The following is a 24,144-nucleotide window of genomic DNA, read 5'->3' on the forward strand; positions in this document are numbered from 1 at the left end:
CTCAAAAATCCCTAACCTCACAAAACCTGTATTACAGTGGCTGCAAATAAACCAATTATTGTGGGGTGAACTGGGTCCCCCCAAATCCATAATTTGAAATTCTAATCTCCAGTACCTCAGAATGTAATCATATTCAGAGATAAGTTCTTTCAAAAGGTAATTAAGTTAAAATGAGGCCTGTAGGGTGAGTCCTAATCCAATATGATTGTTGTGCTTATAAGAGGAGATTTAGACACAGAAATGCACACCCAGAGAAAAGACTGTGTGACGACAGAAGAGAAGACAGCCATCTACAAACAAGCAGAGAGGAATCAACCCTGCCAACATCTGATCTCAGATTTCTAGCCTCCAGAACTGTGAGAAAATAAATATCTTTTGTTTAAGACACCCAGTCTGTGGTATTTTGTGATGGCAGCCCTAGCAAACTAATATGCCAATAAACAAGCAAAAAAACATAACGAAGTATGTTATATATTTTAGAAAGTTTATGTGCTATAAAAATAGATCAGTAAAAGGGAGCTATGAAGTAGGGTGACATTCATTTATTTTCATCTCTGACAAAATCATTATAAAGTGTGAATACTCACCGATTCTTACTCACCAAAAGTAAGACCACAACCAGAGGGTTCCTTGATGAGGGGAAAGGAATGTTTTTATAAGACTCAACCAATTATTTTTTTCTATCATTCTTCCCTTGGTAATAAACATATAGCAAAATATGATCATCTGTGAGTATGTTTTATAACATTAAAATTTTCTAACATGTTTAATAAATCAAGGTTAAGCTAGCCAAGTACTGGAAGTTAAGTTTCCAGTACTGAACCAGGTTGTCAGATATTTTAACATATTATTTCATAACATTTTTTAAGAGACACATAAATGTCTACTTTTAAATCTTACATTGTTCATTGTGCTTTGAATCTAACACTCAGTATTTCTGAACTTGATGCAGCAGAAATTATGGGCAAAACAGGTAATTTAAAATCTCAGAAAAGGTTTTTTTCCCTGTAACTCTAAGACTAGAAGCAGAAACTTACTTGTTAGGGTAGAGTCTTTTTGGATCTGGGAAATATTACTTTGCAGATTTAGTTAAGCAAGTATAAGTCACAAGATATATTCACCGCTCTTGAGGCCCGACCAGACATTAGTTAAGGTGATGCAAATACATATAGTTCAACCTTGTGAACCATTCTGTTTAATAATGTAAAATTCTCAAGGTCAGTGAGTGATGGACAGTGAAAAAGATACGTCTCTAAAGAAAGTATACAATTCCATCATCCTCTATGGGTTAGCCAAATAAAGTCTCATGATATTACAGTTCTGCATGGACTTTTCCAGGAGCATAATTTTCAATAAACTACAACTCCCAAAGATTGGCAAAATGCTTCATGATATCATCAAAGAATGAGGTAAAGAGTGATTCAGTGGTTTTGGCCACCACTCACTCCCCCTTCTCCCCCACCATTCAGGGACACATCCTGCCAATTCCAGAAAAGAGCCATCCATAGACTGCCACATTCAGAATTGCCTCTTTTCACTTAGGCATGGAAACAAAGGAGCAGTAGCCCTGCCCCACCCCAGAGCATCTTTGAACTTGTTCACAAATCAAACAGAAATTTCATTATACTCAATTCTTATGTTTTCTTATTTGTATAGTTCTGAATAAACCAGTCAAGACACTTTATTTCTCTGAACTTCTAAGTCCTACAGAATTCAAGACGTGAGGTGTGCCTGGCCTTACTTTTTCTCACTATGATGCCTACAGTTCTATCTACCAGAATATAAAATTCGGAATCAAAGGAAGAAAAGGATACCATTTGTGCCTAGACAAACAAATGAGGCCATGACTTTACTAGCCCGGTGAAACGGTTTTCCAACATACATTCTAAGCATTTAGGTTTTTAATCTCTCCATTGGCAACTAAGTTAATTGGAAAAAAAATAAGGAGATAATTTTAGGTAGAAATGAGGGAAAAGACATTCTTATCAGACTCCCTGGACAACAATTTCAGCATAATGAATAAATACGTAGTCAGGATTGTAGCGCAGTTATACTGTTAGCGCAGTGGGGGAAAAAACTGTATCCTGCCTTCTCTTTTACCATAGCTAATCACTAGTTTTTCATGCTTTGAAAAGCAGATATTCTGTGCCTTTTCAACTCCTTTCCAAGGCATGTTTATATTACACAGCAATTCTTTCCAGGAAAGCCATTTGTATACTGTTTTATTGATCCTCACAGCCTCTGTGAGAAAGAGAAATGGAATGTAAAAATATTTACATTTTGTGCATCAAAAATATTAAGGTCATATAAGGGGTAGAGCTAATTCCTGCTTCAAACCCTAGAATATAATTACCTCTACCGATATAATTAGTTGAGGGGAGACAACATGCTAGAGTAGTTCTGTCAAAGATGACCCAAGGGACAAGGTCAGAAGGGTCAGATATTGTACCTGCCTGAGACAGCTGTCTCTTTATGGACAAGAGTGGAACCAGATGCACAGCCAAGAACTCCACACACTTTGACACTTGGTTGTTCTTCATTCCTGATTGGATCCGTGACTCTACACCCTCGCATCCTTTCTGTCGCCGAAGCTCAGCCCTGTCCTGGACCCACGCTTTTCCCACCCCTGCCTCCTACCATCCCTGCAGGGTGGCCTCCCTGTTGTATGACTACCAGCTGGAACTGGCTGCCATAAATAACATCCCTCTCAATCTGGCACATATCACAACTGGCCACCCAGTTGTTCACAGCAGCTTAGCCTCCACACCACCTCCCCCTGAGAGCAGCTCCAGCTGGGGAATATCTTTGTAGTGAGCCAGCCTCCACCCCCTTATCCTCAGCTGGTCCCAGTCAGTTACTGCAGCGAAGCAATCAGGCTCATCTATATCCTGACATAGGCCAAACCCAAGAATACTAGTGAAGTGGGTAGGTTATCTCTCCTTTAAGTGTTCTTAGCTATCCTGGGCTAGCCATGGCCCAGTCTTGCTCTAACCAGCTATCAGATAACTGCTGTTAAATTTTCATTTAGGCATTTAGGCAATACCCATTAGCACCTTACCATGTGCCTCCTTCCCTCCTTCTCCAGTCCTGCCTTCCCAGGCTTATCTCTATGGAAGAGTGGAGAAGGCACTAGACTTGGAATAAAAAGACTGGGTTCAATGGGAAGATGAGAAATTAATCTCTAAGAGCCTCTGTTGTTGGTGACACTAAACAAGATAGTGCTTATCAGAGAGCTTAGAACAATATACAACACCTAAGAGTTAGTCAGTACAAATTAACTGAGTTTTGAATGGAATTTAGAAAAGCATTTCTAGGGGTGCCTGGGTGGTTCAGTCAGTTAAGCATCTGACTCTTGGTTTTGGCTCAGGTCATGATCTCATGGTTTGTAAGTTTGAGTCCCACATGGGGCTCTGTGCTAGGCATGGAGCCTGCTTGGGATTCTCTTTCTCCCTCTCTCTCTGCCCCTCCTCTGCTTGTGTATGTGCACACACACACATGTGCTCTCTGTCTCTCTCTCTCTCTCTCTCTCAGAAGAAGAAGAAGAAGAAGAAGAAGAAGAAGAAGAAGAAGAAAAGCACTTCTAGACAAAAAAAATAAAGCAATAAGAGTAAAAATAAGAATAAATGATAGCAGGGGGAGAGTGAGTTGTTCATAAAAGAGCCAACTACTCTGGCTATTCAAAATTAACTAGAAACTTGTGGCTTGGAATTGAAAAATTAGACTCCATGACACCTATTTCTCCTTAAAATCTTCTATTTGGTTAACTTCAAATTGTCCAAATACTGTATTCTTCAAGGGCAGATGTGGAAGGCAAAAAAAAAAAAAAAAAAAAAAAAAAGATATGCCTCCCACCCCCAATAAGATATCCACATCAAATCCCCAAAGCCTGCAAATGTTATTTTATTTGTATAAAAGGTCTCTTGCAGATGTAATTAAGAATCAAGGTGAAATCAACCTGGATCATCCAGGTTTGCCTTAAATCCAATGACAGCTCATACCATAATTTCAGACTTCTGGCCTCCATCACTGTGAGAGAGTAAAAGCCTGTTATTTTACACCATCAAATCTGTGGTTGTTACAGCAGCCCCATGAAAATAATACAAATGACCTTGACAGAAATTGTTTTGTATTAGTCAAGTCAGGCTACTAAAACCAAAGACCATAGACAGTGGCTTAAGCAACAGACATGCCAAATTTAAGATCAAGGTACCCATATATTTGGTTCTTGGTGACATGCATCTCCTGATCTGCAGATAGCTGCCTTCTCACTGTGTCTTCACATAGCAGGGAGAGAGGGAGAGAGAGAAGGAGAGAGAGAGAGAGAGAGAGAGAGAGAGAGAAGAAACAAGCTCTCTAGCATCTCTTCTTACAACAGCAGGAATCCCATCATGAGGGTGCCACCCTTATGACCTCATCTAAGCTTAACATTCTTCCAAAAGCCCCATCTCCAGGTATTATCATATTGGTGATTAGGGCTTCAGTATATGAATTGGGAGATGGAGGCAGGAGACATAAACATTCAGTGGATAACACCCTTTCAATGATGCTTCAGGAACACAGACTCCTCTCAGGGACCTGACTTAGTTCTCTTTCCTCAATATCATACTCTCCCAACATTTACCACTCACAAAGGGGTGGCTCTGTATTCTCTTCTAAAAGGTATAAGGGAGGGGGGCCTGGGTGGCTCAGTCGGTTAAGTATCCGACTTCAGCTCAGGTCAGGATCTCATGGTTTGTGGGTTTGAACCCTGCGTTGGGCTCTGTGTTGATAGCAGAGCAGAGCCTGGAGCCTCCTTCAGATTCTGTGTATGCCTCTCTCTCTCTCTCTGCCCTTCCCTCCCTCCCTCTCTCTCACTCTCTCTCTCTCAAAATAAACATAATAATTTTAAAAAGGTATAAGGTAAACCATAGAGACTTAGCATATAACCTCTAAACATTTCTATTACTTTACTTATTAATTCTGTCACTCTGAAATCCATTCACTCATTCCACTAAGCTATATGTAAGATATATATTAAGCAACTTTTAGTTGACATCCCAGAGGTCAAAGTGAAGGAATATATAGATGTTTTATTAATATATAATCCAGAATCTGGGGTCCTAGAAGGCTACTTAGTATACTTAGTATACTACTTAGTATATACTTAGTATACTTTGTACAAGTAGACTTGTGTAGTATACTTTACACAAGTGGGGCAAGGAAAATAAGCCTTATGTTACATCTTCTTAGTCTGAGAGGCAACTGGCCCCTGAATAAGGTGGACTAAAGTTGGAATCAGAAATCATGCAATCAGAAGTGTGAGTAGAGCAAAGCTCAATTTGTGATGCATATGCCTGGGGTACTAAAGCCAAATCTCGTGATTGTCACTTAGCTTCAAGGACAACACACTCTTTTAATTTTTCCTTTACCTCTCTGGCTGCTGCTTCTTAGTCTCATTTGCTGGAATTTTCACCCCTGACTGACCTCTAAATATCAGGTTATCCCTGGGTTCAGTGCTCTCTTGCCCTCTTGCCTCCCCTATGTTCAGACCTAACCAATGTCATTTAAGGATACGAAATGTAATGCCCCTGTATGCTACAAACTCCAAATATGTATCTCCAGCCCACCTCTTGACCTTCGCTAGAGGTCTATGGTGAAGTCTGTATTTCAAAATTAACAAATTCAAAACAGTCTTCTACACCCCCTACCCACAGCCCACTTCTTCAGCCATCCTCATCTCATCAAAATGCACTTCTATTCACCCAAATGCTCAGCCAAAAAAATCCAGGAGTCAGCCCCATCCTCCCATCCATGCCTCACGGCCAATTCATCAATAAGCTTTATTGGTTATATCTTTGAAGTAGTTTCCAAATGTGACCACATTCTATTATGTCTAGTGCTGCCATCCTAGTTCATATTGTCATCATTTCTTACCTGGATTATTTCAATAATATGCCAACTCATTTGTTCCTTGCTTTTACTCTTGGCCACTTACAGTCTATTTTTCATACAGCAGTCAGGATGAGATTTCAAAACAAATGTCATACCAAATTTATGCTCAAAATCTTATAATGTTTTCTTCTTACAGTTACAATAAAATTTAATATCCTTACAGTATCCTACAATGCAATGTGGAGTCTAAGCTCGAATACCTCTGACCACATCTCCAACCTCTCTGCTTAAAACACTCTTATTCAGACATTCGTATTACTTCAGTTTAGTCTATGACCAAACGTCACCTAATTAGAGAGGGGTCTTTTGATCACTATTTAAGACAGCTTCCCTTCATCATTCACTAACCCCCATCTGATTTCATTGTTTTGTGTGTTGAACCATGTTATAATATAGTTATTCACTGGTTGTTTATGATCTGTTTCCCTCACTAGAATGTAAACTCCATAAGCTCAACGGTGTTGTCTGTCTTATTCACTGCTATGTTTCCAACACTTAAAATAGTGTGAGGCACTCAACAAACATTGTTGATTGAATGATATATTGTTCTACTCCAGTTGCCATGACAAAATACATGGACTGAGTGGCTTAAACAATTTTTTTTTTCACCGTACTGGAGGCTAGAAGTCCAAGTTCAAGAGTCTAGCTGATTTTGTTTCTGGTGAAAGCTCTCTTCCTGGCTCATAGATGGCCACCTTCTCACTATGTCCTCACATTGCTTTCTTTTGGTATGCACACAGGGAGAAAGAAAGCAAGCAAGCATTTTCTGACATCTTTTCTTATAAAGATACTAATCCTATCAGACAAGGACACCACTCATGACCTCATTTAACCTTAATTACTTCCTTAAAGGCTTCATATGCAAAAACAGTCACACAGGGGGGTTAGGGCTTCAACATATGAATTTTTGGGATACAAACATTCTGTCTGTAACAAAGGAAGTAAAAACAGGCAAACAACGCTGAAGAAGAAACCAATGTTCTACACTAAGATAACTGAAGAGTTTAAAAAAATAAAATGTAAATTCATCATATCTCTCAAAATGAGTAAGAAAAAAAAGGGGGCTTAGCTTCATGCCTCATTACACACTATATACATGTGAAGAAAAATTGGGCCCAAATAGAAAGCATCCTTGAAGTTCATTTGCTGAAGATTGTACAATTGTTTACAATTACTCATGACCACCCTTCCCAGTGAGAAGACTATCTATACCCATCCATTCCTACATGACCAGCCAGTGCTTTCTGTGGGAAGAGTTAGCAGCCTCTTTAACTTTGGGCTTGGCCATATACTGTTTGGGACAATGAAATGTGGGTAGATATGGCATACATCATGCCCAAGAAGAAGATTTTAGAACATCATGAATTCTCCCAGATCTATTGCTCTTCTTCTCTGCTTCAATAGGCAAGTGCCCCACAGGGGCTACTTCTTCAATCTGTGGCCCCATATGAGAAGACATATAGAGCAGAGCCACAGCTACCCTATATATGTAACATGCATGAAGAATAAACTCTTGTTTATAAGCTGGTAGGATTCAGGCATGGTTTTTTTTTTACTATAGCAAAACCCATTAATATATCAGTGAAACTATAAGAAACGAAGATAAAAATTGAAGCCAGATTTTTTATTTTTGTGATATTAATTTGGGATCCCCTATATATCTGTTTTTCTAGCATGTAATATTAATTTCAATTAACTTCCATGGATACTGTATTTCTGTTTGATTTAAGCATAGGCTAAGAGTACATAGGTTACAATAATAAGCAGCATTTTTGACTGCCTACGATTGACAAGCACAGTTCTAGGAACTTGTGTAAAGATCATATCATTTCTTCCTTACACAGCTCTACAATGAATCATTTTTATCTCCATTGTTTACATAAGGAAACTGACAGTTAAAACAGTTAATTAAGTAGCTTCCTACATCATACAACTAACAAGTTCTAGAATTAAGACTGGACAGGCAGTCCACTCATGAAGGAAATAGAAAGAGTGCAGTAGATTAACCAAGCAAGATATCTGACCCATACACCGACCCAAGAAATCTGAGTATTTGTAATAGCTACACTCCACTTTAAACCAGCTACAAGCACTCTCAACAATAGCCAAATTATGGAAAGAGCCTAAATGTCCATCAACTGATGAATGGATAAAGAAATTGTGGTTTATATACACAATGGAATACTACGTGGCAATGAGAAAAAATGAAATATGGCCTTTTGTAGCAACATGGATGGAACTGGAGAGTGTGATGCTAAGTGAAATAAGCCATACAGAGAAAGACAGATACCATATGGTTTCACTCTTATGTGGATCCTGAGAAACATAACAGAAACCCATGGGGGAGGGGAAGGAAAAAAAAAAAAAAAAAAAAAAAAAAGAGGTTAGAGTGGGAGAGAGCCAAAGCATTAGAGACTGTTAAAAACTGAGAACAAACTGAGGGTTGATGGGGGGTGGGAGGGAGGGCAGGGTGGGTGATGGGTATTGAGGAGGGCACTTTTTGGGATGAGCACTGGGTGTTGTATGGAAACCAATTTGACAGTAAATTTCATATATTAAAAAATAAAAAAATAAAAAATAAATAAAAAAATAAAATAGCACATATAGCAGTAAAAAAAAATATATATATATATAAGTACTACAATAGTGCTAGCTGTTATGATTTCATAATTTGTCAATTTTTTTCTTATATCAATAAAAGACATTAGAAATTAAAAAAAAAAAAAAAAAAAAAAAAATAAACCAGCTACAAGTGTTTCCTACACTTGGGTCTCCTTGCTATATTCCACATGACTCTGCTCCCTGACCATTGATAACTAGATAGAACATGAGCTCCTGACACCAACACAGTCATCTTGACCAAACTTTTTTGAACCAGGATCTGTGTCTGATTTGAGGGTGGCAATCTAAACACTGGCTAAGAGCCTACATAGGGTGACTTGGGTTGAGAGCTCTGTTTGATAGGATTAACTTGAGCTGGACGCTGACTCACTGAGCTCTTCACATCTCTCTCGGAGAGCTGAATGTGAGATGGTCTAAGGGAAACACAGGCAGAATGATGAAGAGAAATATCATGAAAGATCGAAGACTGGAGAGGTTGTTGGTCAAATTCCCATTTGTGAAACAAAAGTCCTCCTAATATCCACCGAAATTCCACCAGTTGCATTTTTTCTTTTCTTTTCACATGAGGAACATATAAGATTATCAAAGATTACTATTTTCATTAAGGAAGCCTCCCAGAAATTATACACATTTTAACACATAAAATTCATACTCAGGGCACTTGAGTTGCTGTCGATTAAGCGTCCAACTTCAGCTCAGGTCATGATCTCATAGTTCGTGAGTTCGAGCCCTGCATTGGGCTCTGTGCTGTCAGCTCGGATTCTCTCTCTCTCTCTCTCTCTCTGCCCCTCCCCCACTCACGCTCTGTCTCTGTCTCTTAAAAAATGAATAAACATTTTTAAAAAACCTCATATTCACATAATGCTTTTAAAGTTCACAAACTATGCCTCCTTACCAGCTTAATATTGCTGTCAGAAAATAGAAAAAGCTATCCATTCAATCAGATCTCAATTATATGATATCATTATTCCTGAATGCTACCAGTTACCATGGCAATAGATAAGAGTATCTTTCTTCTTTGAGGTAATAACCAACCAGCTTTTGTCCACAGAGCCTGAATATATGTTTTGGGCAAATCCCTTTGCCATCCCAAAAAGTCAATTAAATGGAGATTCAGTTCTAGTAAGTTGTCTTACCAGTTTTACCATAAAAAAGAAGATTGGTATCCATAACACTTACATATGGTCCTTCAATCTCTCTCCATAACTTAGTACCTTAAAAATTCCATCAAGGGGCGCCTGGGTGGCTCAGTCGGTTAAGCGGCCAACTTCGGCTAGGGTCATGATTTTGTGGTCTGTGAGTTCGAGCCCCGCGTCGGGCTCTGTGCTGACAACTCAGAGCCTGGAGCCTGCTTTGGATTCTGTGTCTCCCTCTCTCTGTCTTCCCCAGCTCATGCTCTGTCTTTGCCTCTCTCTCTCTCGAAAATAAATAATAAACATTTTTTAAAAATTAAAAAACAAAACAAAACAAGCAAGGATTTGAGTCAAAGATTATTCAAGAGGTGATACCCAAACACATGGTAGAATGAATGAGAAGGGAAAGGTGAAAGCCATTACAGGGTTCATTATTGATCAAATTAACCTCTATAGGCAAGTCATTGGAAAACTCAAGCAATTAATGTAAAGAATTTCAAAATTAATTAAATTCCCTCAGTAGTGGTTTCTGGTGTATAGTCCCTGAGATAGTTACTAGAATTCTTAACAAGTTTTTAGACTGATTATATCCTGAATGTCATATGCAACACACTATTGTTCATTCATTCATTCATTCACTAAACAACAACAATTCCACAGTTTTAGACATAAATATTGAACAGTTACTTAGGTGGACAATTTTCAATTTTCATTTGTAAATGGTGACCCAGTTCACTAATATTCTTTTCTATCTCTTCTGACTATTTTTCCATAGTGTCTGACCTTTAGGAGAAAAAATAAATTTAATATAAGATATTATGTGACAAGGGGAAGTACACAGACCTAAAATTTAAGACGTCTTGGAGTTTTTTTCCAACACTTCTTCCTAATAATGATAAAACTTGGACTGAACAGTTAAGTTTCTTAGGCCTCAATTTTCTCAAACATATAATTACTTGCTCAATTAGAGGATGCCAATTGAGTTATGCTGTAATCCTGTGTACATTAATAAAGGTGACATGGAGTGCTTTAAAATTACCTGAACAGGTATTCTTCAAAATTTTTCAACAGACAAGGGACAGACTCACAGGAATGCATTAGAAAGATTAATCAAGAGTATCATTTAGACAGTGAGAAAGTCGAGAGCTATTGCAGTACTCTAAGGTGAAAGCAGGGCCTGACATGGAAATTGTCAGTAGAAATTAAAAGATAGAGGGGAATGATGTATTTATTAAAAGAAAAATGCTTGTGATGACAAGTGAGAGCAAAGGGGCAGAAGTCATGATGTCATTTAGTTTTGGTGTCTCAGAAGATGATAATGCCACTGGCTAAATGCCCAAACACTCACACCATCAGTGTCCAAACGCCCAGCCTCCAATCCTTCTTGGTTCTGTCAATATCCTGTAAATCTTCATCATGTCAAAACAGGGGATGCAACATGGATAAATTTCAAATAGAGAATTAAACTTACTCGTCAGATTAAAAGACATCATTTACCTCGATCTAACTAGAATGTCAACAGTACACATAGAATGACATCCAACACATAGTAGGCACTCAAAAGTGGTTGAGTGAACTAAGCCTGTCTGCAATCTCCAGTGAAAAACAAACAGGAATGACCAGAGAAGCACTGAAGAACAATAATGCGGACTAGAAGACTCTGTTGCATACCGCATCTACGAAATCAGCAAAATCTCCCTTGGCAAACGTGCTTTACCAAGATGTCTTTTGCTATCATCAGCAGTTTAAGAGAAAGAAAAATAGCATCTTCCCATTACCTGAACTTTAAAACTTTCTGACACATTCTAAGAGAGTAGATGATTTATTCATAGCTAAACTGTAGAGTTAAGGACTAAACTTCAGTTTGAGAGACTGAAAACAACAGAATCCTTAAAAAACAAAAACACTACCTTTCAGCAAGAGATGTAGCAAACTTTTAACTATTTGGGACAAATTTTTCTTTTCTTTATTAGTGGGAGAGGGAAATTTTCAGTAAGAAAAAATAATACCTATGTCAAGTTATATTCTTATATTCTTCACCCTAAACACCAATGGAAAAAAAAGTATCACTTTCTATCAACTGATTCTTCAAAACCTAAGCTTCAGATTTTGTCTTAAAATACTCATTGATCTCTTTTTTTCTTGCCTTGCTGTTCCTGAGACTGTAGCACTGATTACAACCATTTACTCACACTTATTCCAGAAACAAATAATGGAGAAAAGTAGAAGTGTTATTTTACATTGTTTTTTCTCAACCAAGTTATCTACCAAAAATTCTGGCATTGCCGCCTCATTAATATTTAATACAATCATTAAATATTTGGACAAAGATATATAATATCATGTTTATCCATATCTACTTATCCTTACTACCATACACTTGTCCCAGTATAGAGAAAAAATAGAAATTGGTAGCATTATATACAATACACATAATACACATAATAAATCTGGGAAACTCTCTTTATTTTGCCATACTCAACATTCTACTGACTTCAAAAAAACTCTCTGGTTGATACATTTGGATGAATGTTCAGAAGGCAATATGTCTTCTAACAACTTTAGAAAATAGTCCTTGTTCATTTATAGTGTCAAAGAGGAAAATTGTTTCCTGAAAGCTAGACTAAATAATTAATATTTTTCGTTTCGCCTTGCTTAAATAAACAGGGCTGCCAAAATTGATGGATCTTTCATAATGCTGGTGCTAAAATGTTTAGTGGAAAGATTTGAAAATCTCGCAAATTTTAGGCTTCCCTTTAAAAGCAACTTTGTTTTCAAATGTTTTGTTTCTATCTTCCTCAAGAGCTGAGATTTGAATGCTTTATTTTTTCCAGTTGTAACCCACGAATGATTCACATTCCTGAAAAATCTTACCTGTAAGAGAAAGAGACAACAAAAGCAAACTATATTTTTGTGCAAAAGTGGACTCCTGATTAAATAAAAACAGTTTTTAAAAAGAGGATATGCAAGGCTGGGATTTTGAGAAGGGATCAGTGGGATTATCATGAAGAGTTTATATATGGGATACAGATGAAGAAGCAAATAACTTGCAGTGATAATTTGTCAAGAGTTCTGGCTATCCATCTTCACCAGATGAAACTTCTCCAGTTACTGGTGGGAATATTTGACCCAACAGGTGACTTCCCTGAGTAGAACTACTTTTCTTTTTAATGATTCTAACTGTATACAATCCATGTTTGCCATATGAGAATTTCAACATGGTAGTAACTCCAAAAGAATGTAGATCATGTCCATGTGTCTGGCTGGATTTATCTGCCCCGTGTCCATTCCTTCAGTCTAACTGATTGTGACTCAAATGGTGTTCTTTTGAAAAATAAGCCAGCCAACAATTCCAATGCATTGTGAATTTCAATTAGGTTATAGGACTTTAAGAGTAAATGTGGAGTCTTTAAGCTATAGATTATTTTTCATATTCTCATTTTGTTTTATTACATAACTGAATTAAACATAGCATTTTTAAATAAAATGTGATTTTTGTAATTTACATTTATTGTCCAACTAATTGTGTTCACTAAGCATATAGCAATCATTCCTCAACTCCTACATTTATACTTTTAAGAAAAAAAGTGTGTTTCTTTGTTTTATTTTAATCTTAGCTTCTTTAAAAAATTAAGTATCCTTTGAACTCAAGTTCAAAACAAAACAGACTAGAGGAAAAAGCATCATACATTGATTCCTAAGTTTTTAGCTATGGAGCTTAAAAATACATGAACAAATAAACAACCATTGGACCTAAACTACTCTACTGAACGGAATTGTATTCATGAAAAAAATCATAAACAGAGCTTGAACTCAATTGTCTATGATAGAAAAAATATGAGAGGGCAATCTTCAGTACAGCAAAAATAAGAAAATCAATGTACCAAATAGTGTGCTATTATTCTTCTCTTTTATCTTCACAGAATTCTATGCAGTGAATAGGTCTGAGACCCAATATTGTCTTAAAGTGAGTATGTCTGAAACCAAATATTGTTGTAAACTGGGTTTGTTCATTTCAAAAACACCAACAATCAGAGTATATTTCTGGAATAGTTCATCTATTTTAATGAACCTTTTCAAAGAACAACCAGACCAGGCTGATTTGGGCCATTTATCTGGAACTAATATGCCGACAGAGTAACAAAATAAAATATGATTCAGCCATTCCTATCATTATAAAAATTGGAACAATTTACACATAGGAAATTAAAAGACCTAAGTAGTAAATTTTCCCCAACTTAACATGTTATAATATCTCTATCGTAGCAAAGCATCTTTCACTGGGACAATAATTCTATACAACTGCTTTCTTCATTTTCTTCATAACAAGTGCACTTACTTAAAACCACACAGTGCAGTGAAAGATCTGTGCATGGTTTTGACCTTTAAAATTCAAGAAAGTATCCCACTATTCTCCCACTGATCAGTTTTCAACTGTTCCAAATTCCATGTTATGATTTTGCTCAAACCAATATTGATCCAATGGACATTTAATGACACAATTCATATGTGGAAAATACAGAAAGAAACTCCACAGATTTAAAAACTCCAGTTAAGTTTCATGTTTGATGCCACCATATCTTTTCTATAAACTGAAAAACCTTCCAAAAAGTTTTCCTGCCAGTGTAACCTACATAATTTATTTGCTGCATCTTAGTCTGAAGAAAACAAATAGCAGTTCAATTTAAGGAGTTCCCTGGATTCTCTTAGGAAGTGTAGAATGCCTGAGGTAACTTAGTGTATACGATCAATAAATGCCTATATTTCTTCACATCAATATTTCCAAAACATCAATCATAATGAATGCACTTAATCAAAACCTGAAGATGTAATAACTGCAGATTTGAACCCAAAATGTTTATGAAAATCAGTGCAAATACCAGACCATTAGTTTGGTTGGGGGTCTTATATCCCAAGTACCTTGTTCTGTATCTGGCTGGTAATTAAGTATACCATTAATTAAGTAAATATACATTAGTATATTAATTAAGTAAATTAGTACATTAAGTAAATTAAGTAAATAATTACATTAATTAAGTAAATATACATTAAGTAAATTTACATTAGATAAATGCAGAAAACATTTCATTGGAAAATATGCATGTTTTCCATAACAGAAGCATATATTTGAATTGTCAGCTTTTAGAAAATGGTTGTTTAAAAAGGCTATGAGGAGGGAACCTGGAAGATGGCGGCGTAGGAGGACGCGGGGCTCACAGCGCGTCCTGCCGATCACTTAGATTCCACCTACACCTGCCTAAATAACCCAGAAAACTGCCAGAGGATTAGCAGAACGGAGTCTCCGGAGCCAAGCGCAGACGAGAGGCCCACGGAAGAGGGTAGGAAGGGCGGCGAGGCGGTGCGCGCTCCACGGGCTGGCAGGAGGGAGCCGGGGCGGAGGGGCGGCTCGCCGGCCAAGCGGAGCCCCCGAGTCTGGCTGGCAAAAGCGGAGGGGCCGGACAGACTGTGTTCCGACAGCAAGCGCGACTTAGCGTCTGGGAGGTCATAAGTTAACAGCTCTGCTCGGAAAGCGGGAAGGCTGGAGGACAAAGGGAGGGAGAGCTGCTGAGCCCCCGGACGGCAGAGCTCAGCTTGGCGGGGAACAAAGGCGCCAGCGCCATCTCCCCCGCCCATCCCCCAGCCAAAATCCCAAAGGGAACCAGTTCCTGCCAGGGAACTTGCTCGCTCCGCGCAAACACCCAACTCTGTGCTTCTGCAGAGCCAAACCTCCGGCAGCGGATCTGACTCCCTCCCGCTGCCACAGGGCTCCTCCTGAAGTGGATCACCTAAGGAGAAGCGAGCTAAGCCTGCCCCTCCAGCCCCCGTGCACCTTGCCTACCCACCCCAGCTAATACGCCAGATCCCCAGCAACACAAGCCTGGCAGTGTGCAAGTAGCCCAGACGGGACACGCCACCCCACAGTGAATCCCGCCCCTAGGAGAGGGGAAGAGAAGGCACACACCAGTCTGACTGTGGCCCCAGCAGTGGGCTGGGGGCAGACATCGGGTCGGACTGCAGCCCCGCCCACTAACTCCAGTTATACACCACAGCACAGGGGAAGTGCCCTGCAGGTCCTCACCACGCCAGGGACTCTCCAAAATGACCAAACGGAAGAATTCCCCTCAGAAGAATCTCCAGGAAATAACAACAGCTAATGAACTGATCAAAAAGGATTTAAATAATATAACAGAAAGTGAATTTAGAATAATAGTCATAAAATTAATCGCTGGGCTTGAAAACAGTATACAGGACAGCAGAGAATCTCTTGCCACAAAGATCGAGGGACTAAGGAACAGTCACGAGGAGCTGAAAAACGCTTTAAACGAAATGCAAAACAAAATGGAAACCACGATAGCTCGGCTTGAAGAGGCAGAGGAGAGAATAGGTGAACTAGAAGATAAAGTTATGGAGAAAGAGGAAGCTGAAAGAAAGAGAGATAAAAAAATCCAGGAGTATGAGGGGAAAATTAGAGAACTAAGTGATACACTAAAAAAAAATAATATACGCATAATTGGTATCCCAGAGGAGGAAGAGAGAGGGAAAGGTGCTGAAGGGGTACTTGAACAAATTATAGCTGAGAACTTCCCTGAACTGGGGAAGGAAAAAGGCATTGAAATCCAAGAGGCACAGAGAACTCCCTTCAGACGTAACTTGAATCGATCTTCTGCACGACATATCATAGTGAAACTGGCAAAATACAAGGATAAAGAGAAAATTCTGAAAGCAGCAAGGGATAAATGTGCCCTCACATATAAAGGGAGACCTATAAGACTCGTGACTGATCTCTCCTTTGAAACTTGGCAGGCCAGAAAGGCTTGGCACGATATCTACAGTGCGCTAAACAGAAAAAATATGCAGCCGAGAATCCTTTATCCAGCAAGTCTGTCATTTAGAATAGAAGGAGAGATAAAGGTCTTCCCAAACAAACAAAAACTGAAGGAATTTGTCACCACGAAACCAGCCCTACAAGAGATCCTAAGGGGGATCCTGTGAGACAAAGTACCAGAGACATCACTACAAGCATAAAACATACAGACATCACAATGACTCTAAACCCATATCTTTCTATAATAACACTGAATGTAAATGGATTAAATGCGCCAACTAAAAGACATAGGGTATCAGAATGGATAAAAAAACAAGACCCATCTATTTGCTGTCTACAAGAGACTCATTTTAGATCTGAGGACACCTTTAGATTGAGAGTGAGGGGATGGAGAACTATTTATCATGCGAATGGAAGCCAAAAGAAAGCTGGAGTAGCCATACTTATATCAGACAAACTAGACTTTAAATTAAAGGCTGTAACAAGAGATGAAGAAGGGCATTATATAATAATCACAGGGTCTATCCACCAGGAAGAGCTAACTATTATAAATGTCTATGCGCCAAATACCCGAGCCCCCAGATATATAAAACAATTACTCATAAACATAAGCAACCTTATTGATAAGAATGTGGTCATTGCAGGGGACTTTAACACCCCACTTACAGAAATGGATAGAGCATCTAGACACACAGTCAATAAAGAAACAAGGGCCCTGAATGATACATTGGATCAGATGGACTTGACAGATATATTTAGAACTCTGCATCCCAAAGCAACAGAATATACTTTCTTCTCGAGTGCACATGGAACATTCTCCAAGATAGATCATATATTGGGTCACAAAACAGCCCTTCATAAGTTTACAAGAATTGAAATTATACCATGCATACTTTCAGACCACAATGCTATGAAGCTTGAAATCAACCACAGGAAAAAGTCTGGAAAACCTCCAAAAGCATGGAGGTTAAAGAACACCCTACTAACGAATGAGTGGGTCAACCAGGCAATTAGAGAAGAAATTAAAATATATATGGAAACAAATGAAAATGAAAATACAACAATCCAAACGCTTTGGGATGCAGCGAAGGCAGTCCTGAGAGGAAAATACATTGCAATCCAGGCCTATCTCAAGAAACAAGAAAAATCCCAAATACAAAATCTAACAGCACACCTAAAGGAAATAGAAGCAGAACAGCAAAGGCAGCCTAAACCCAGCAGAAGAAGAGAAATAATAAAGATCAGAGCAGAAATAAACAATATAGAATCTAAAAAAACTGTAGAGCAGATCAACGAAACCAAGAGTTGGTTTTTTGAAAAAATAAACAAAATTGACAAACCTCTAGCCAGGCTTCTCAAAAAGAAAAGGGAGATGACCCAAATAGATAAAATCATGAATGAAAATGGAATGATTACAACCAATCCCTCAGAGATACAAACAATTATCAGGGAATACTATGAAAAATTATATGCCAGCAAATTGGACAACCTGGAAGAAATGGACAAATTTCTAAACACCCACACTCTTCCAAAACTCAATCAGGAGGAAATAGAAAGCTTGAACAGACCCATAACCAGCGAAGAAATTGAATCGGTTATCAAAAATCTCCCAACAAATAAGAGTCCAGGACCAGATGGCTTCCCAGGGGAGTTCTACCAGACATTTAAAGCAGAGATAATACCTATCCTTCTCAAGCTATTCCAAGAAATAGAAAGGGAAGGAAAACTTCCAGACTCATTCTATGAAGCCAGTATTACTTTGATTCCTAAACCAGACAGAGACCCAGTAAAAAAAGAGAACTACAGGCCAATATCCCTGATGAATATGGATGCAAAAATTCTTAATAAGATACTAGCAAATCGAATTCAACAGCATATAAAAAGAATTATTGACTATTGGTGAGAATTTGGGTTGACACACTCATTTTGGAAACTTGCATTAAAAATGTAAAGTGCTGACCCAGAAAACCGCCAGAGGATTAGCAGAAGGGAGTCTCCGGAGTCAAGCGCAGACGAGAGGCCCACGGAAGAGGGTAGGAAGGGCGGCGAGGCGGTGCGCGCTCCACGGACTGGCGGGAGGGAGCCGGGGCGGAGGGGCGGCTCGCGGGCCAAGCAGAGCCCCCGAGTCTGGCTGGCAAAAGCGGAGGGGCCGGACAGACTGTGTTCCGACAGCAAGCGCGACTTAGCGTCTGGGAGGTCATAAGTTAACAGCTCTGCTCGGAAAGCGGGAAGGCTGGAGGACAAAGGGAGGGAGAGCTGCTGAGCCCCCGGACGGCAGAGCTCAGCTTGGCGGGGAACAAAGGCGCACGCCAGCGCCATCTCCCCCGCCCATCCCCCAGCCAAAATCCCAAAGGGAACCAGTTCCTGCCAGGGAACTTGCTCGCTCCGCGCAAACACCCAACTCTGTGCTTCTGCGGAGCCAAACCTCCGGCAGCGGATCTGACTCCCTCCCGCTGCCACAGGGCTCCTCCTGAAGTGGATCACCTAAGGAGAAGCGAGCTAAGCCTGCCCCTCTAGCCCCCGTGCACCTTGCCTACCCACCCCAGCTAATACGCCAGATCCCCAGCAACACAAGCCTGGCAGTGTGCAAGTAGCCCAGACGGGACACGCCACCCCACAGTGAATCCCGCCCCTAGGAGAGGGGAAGAGAAGGCACACACCAGTCTGACTGTGGCCCCAGCAGTGGGCTGGGGGCAGACATCGGGTCGGACTGCGGCCCCGCCCACTAACTCCAGTTATACACCACAGCACAGGGGAAGTGCCCTGCAGGTCCTCACCACGCCAGGGACTCTCCAAAATGACCAAACGGAAGAATTCCCCTCAGAAGAATCTCCAGGAAATAACAACAGCTAATGAACTGATCAAAAAGGATTTAAATAATATAACAGAAAGTGAATTTAGAATAATAGTCATAAAATTAATCGCTGGGCTTGAAAACAGTATACAGGACAGCAGAGAATCTCTTGCCACAAAGATCGAGGGACTAAGGAACAGTCACGAGGAGTTGAAAAACGCTTTAAACGAATTGCAAAACAAAATGGAATCCACGATGGCTCGGCTTGAAGAGGCAGAGGAGAGAATAGGTGAACTAGAAGATAAAGTTATGGAGAAAGAGGAAGCTGAAAGAAAGAGAGATAAAAAAATCCAGGAGTATGAGGGGAAAATTAGAGAACTAAGTGATGCACTAAAAAAAAATAATATACGCATAATTGGTATCCCAGAGGAGGAAGAGAGAGGGAAGGGTGCTGAAGGGGTACTTGAACAAATTATAGCTGAGAACTTCCCTGAACTGGGGAAGGAAAAAGGCATTGAAATCCAAGAGGCACAGAGAACTCCCTTCAGACGTAACTTGAATCGATCTTCTGCACGACATATCATAGTGAAACTGGCAAAATACAAGGATAAAGAGAAAATTCTGAAAGCAGCAAGGGATAAACGTGCCCTCACATATAAAGGGAGACCTATAAGACTCGTGACTGATCTCTCCTTTGAAACTTGGCAGGCCAGAAAGGCTTGGCACGATATCTACAGTGTGCTAAACAGAAAAAATATGCAGCCGAGAATCCTTTATCCAGCAAGTCTGTCATTTAGAATAGAAGGAGAGATAAAGGTCTTCCCAAACAAACAAAAACTGAAGGAATTTGTCACCACGAAACCAGCCCTACAAGAGATCCTAAGGGGGATCCTGTGAGACAAAGTACCAGAGACATCACTACAAGCATAAAACATACAGACATCACAATGACTCTAAACCCATATCTTTCTATAATAACACTGAATGTAAATGGATTAAATGCGCCAACTAAAAGACATAGGGTATCAGAATGGATAAAAAAACAAGACCCATCTATTTGCTGTCTACAAGAGACTCATTTTAGATCTGAGGACACCTTTAGATTGAGAGTGAGGGGATGGAGAACTATTTATCATGCGAATGGAAGCCAAAAGAAAGCTGGAGTAGCCATACTTATATCAGACAAACTAGACTTTAAATTAAAGGCTGTAACAAGAGATGAAGAAGGGCATTATATAATAATCACAGGGTCTATCCACCAGGAAGAGCTAACTATTATAAATGTCTATGCGCCAAATACCCGAGCCCCCAGATATATAAAACAATTACTCATAAACATAAGCAACCTTATTGATAAGAATGTGGTCATTGCAGGGGACTTTAACACCCCACTTACAGAAATGGATAGAGCATCTAGACACACAGTCAATAAAGAAACAAGGGCCCTGAATGATACATTGGATCAGATGGACTTGACAGATATATTTAGAACTCTGCATCCCAAAGCAACAGAATATACTTTCTTCTCGAGTGCACATGGAACATTCTCCAAGATAGATCATATACTGGGTCACAAAACAGCCCTTCATAAGTTTACAAGAATTGAAATTATACCATGCATACTTTCAGACCACAATGCTATGAAGCTTGAAATCAACCACAGGAAAAAGTCTGGAAAACCTCCAAAAGCATGGAGGTTAAAGAACACCCTACTAACGAATGAGTGGGTCAACCAGGCAATTAGAGAAGAAATTAAAACATATATGGAAACAAACGAAAATGAAAATACAACAATCCAAACGCTCTGGGATGCAGCGAAGGCAGTCCTGAGAGGAAAATACATTGCAATCCAGGCCTATCTCAAGAAACAAGAAAAATCCCAAATACAAAATCTAACAGCACACCTAAAGGAAATAGAAGCAGAACAGCAAAGGCAGCCTAAACCCAGCAGAAGAAGAGAAATAATAAAGATCAGAGCAGAAATAAACAATATACAATCTAAAAAAACTGTAGAGCAGATCAACGAAACCAAGAGTTGGTTTTTTGAAAAAATAAACAAAATTGACAAACCTCTAGCCAGGCTTCTCAAAAAGAAAAGGGAGATGACCCAAATAGATAAAATCATGAGTGAAAATGGAATGATTACAACCAATCCCTCAGAGATACAAACAATTATCAGGGAATACTATGAAAAATTATATGCCAGCAAATTGGACAACCTGGAAGAAATGGACAAATTTCTAAACACCCACACTCTTCCAAAACTCAATCAGGAGGAAATAGAAAGCTTGAACAGACCCATAACCAGCGAAGAAATTGAATCGGTTATCAAAAATCTCCCAACAAATAAGAGTCCAGGACCAGATGGCTTCCCAGGGGAGTTCTACCAGACATTTAAAGCAGAGATAATACCTATCCTTCTCAAGCTATTCCAAGAAATAGAAAGGGAAGGAAAACTTCCAGACTCATTCTATGAAGCCAGTATTACTTTGATTCCTAAACCAGACAGAGACCCAGTAAAAAAAGAGAACTACAGGCCAATATCCCTGATGAATATGGATGCAAAAATTCTTAATAAGATACTAGCAAATCGAATTCAACAGCATATAAAAAGAATTATTCACCATGATCAAGTGGGATTCATTCCTGGGATGCAGGGCTGGTTCAACATTCGCAAATCGATCAACGTGATACATCACATTAACAAAAAAAAAGAGAAAAACCATATGATCCTGTCAATCGATGCAGAAAAGGCCTTTGACAAAATCCAGCACCCTTTCTTAATAAAAACCCTTGAGAAAGTCGGGATAGAAGGAACATACTTAAAGATCATAAAGGCCATTTATGAAAAGCCCACAGCTAACATCATCCTCAACGGGGAAAAACTGAGAGCTTTTTCCCTGAGATCAGGAACACGACAGGGATGCCCACTGTCACCGCTGCTGTTTAATATAGTGCTGGAAGTTCTAGCATCAGCAATCAGACAACAAAAGGAAATCAAAGGCATCAAAATTGGCAAAGATGAAGTCAAGCTTTCGCTTTTTGCAGATGACATGATATTATACATGGAAAATCCGATAGACTCCACCAAAAGTCTGCTAGAACTGATACATGAATTCAGCAAAGTTGCAGGATACAAAATCAATGTGCAGAAATCAGTTGCATTCTTATACACTAACAATGAAGCAACAGAAAGACAAATGAAGAAACTGATCCCATTCACAATTGCACCAAGAAGCATAAAATACCTAGGAATAAATCTAACCAAAGATGTAAAAGATCTGTATGCTGAAAACTATAGAAAGCTTATGCAGGTAATTGAAGAAGATATAAAGAGATGGAAAGACATTCCCTGCTCATGGATTGGAAGAATAAATATTGTCAAAATGTCAATACTACCCAAAGCTATCTACACATTCAATGCAATCCCTATCAAAATTGCACCAGCATTCTTCTCGAAACTAGAACAAGCAATCCTAAAATTCATATGGAACCACAAAAGGCCCCGAATAGCCAAAGTAATTTTGAAGAAGACCAAAGCAGGAGGCATCACAATCCCAGACTTTAGCCTCTACTACAAAGCTGTCATCATCAAGACAGCATGGTATTGGCATAAAAACAGACACATAGACCAATGGAATAGAATAGAAACCCCAGAACTAGACCCACAAACGTATGGCCAACTCATCTTTGACAAAGCAGGAAAGAACATCCAATGGAAAAAAGACAGTCTCTTTAACAAATGGTGCTGGGAGAACTGGACAGCAACATGCAGAAGGTTGAAACTAGACCACTTTCTCACACCATTCACAAAAATAAACTCAAAATGGATAAAGGACCTGAATGTGAGACAGGAAACCATCAAAACCTTAGAGGAGAAAGCAGGAAAAGACCTCTCTGACCTCAGCCGTAGCAATCTCTTACTCGGCACATCCCCAAAGGCAAGGGAATTAAAAGCAAAAGTGAATTACTGGGACCTTATGAAGATAAAAAGCTTCTGCACAGCAAAGGAAACAACCAACAAAACTAAAAGGCAACCAACGGAATGGGAAAAGATATTTGCAAATGACACATCGGACAAAGGGCTAGTATCCAAAATCTATAAAGAGCTCATCAAACTCCACACCCGAAAAACAAATAACCCAGTGAAGAAATGGGCAGAAAACATGAATAGACACTTCTCTAAAGAAGACATCCGGATGGCCAACAGGCACATGAAAAGATGTTCAACGTCGCTCCTTATCAGGGAAATACAAATCAAAACCACACTCAGATACCACCTCACGCCAGTCAGAGTGGCCAAAATGAAGAAATCAGGAGACTATAGATGCTGGAGAGGATGTGGAGAAACAGGAACCCTCTTGCACTGTTGGTGGGAATGCAAATTGGTGCAGCCGCTCTGGAAAGCAGTGTGGAGGTTCCTCAGAAAATTAAAAATAGACCTACCCTATGACCCAGCAATAGCACTGCTAGGAATTTATCCAAGGGATACAGGAGTACTGATGCATAGGGGCACCTGTACCCCAATGTTTATAGCGGCACTCTCAACAATAGCCAAATTATGGAAAGAGCCTAAATGTCCATCAACTGATGAATGGATAAAGAAATTGTGGTTTATATACACAATGGAATACTACGTGGCAATGAGAAAAAATGAAATATGGCCTTTTGTAGCAACATGGATGGAACTGGAGAGTGTGATGCTAAGTGAAATAAGCCATACAGAGAAAGACAGATACCATATGGTTTCACTCTTATGTGGATCCTGAGAAACATAACAGAAACCCATGGGGGAGGGGAAGGAAAAAAAAAAAAAAAAAAAAAAAAAAAAAAGAGGT

At 39.3% G+C, this 24,144-nt stretch overlaps 1 protein-coding gene across 1 annotated transcript in view; it reads right to left on the reverse strand.

Moving 5' to 3' along the window:
* Positions 1-24,144, reverse strand: part of LOC132683884 (uncharacterized) — a 351,206-nt gene that overhangs the window by 28,793 nt on the left and 298,269 nt on the right. The gene's annotated exons all lie outside the window — the stretch shown is intronic.

This window comes from Panthera onca, chromosome C2 (assembly GCF_046562875.1).
Source record: "Panthera onca isolate mPanOnc1 chromosome C2, mPanOnc1 haplotype 2, whole genome shotgun sequence".
Lineage (NCBI taxonomy): Eukaryota > Metazoa > Chordata > Mammalia > Carnivora > Felidae > Panthera > Panthera onca.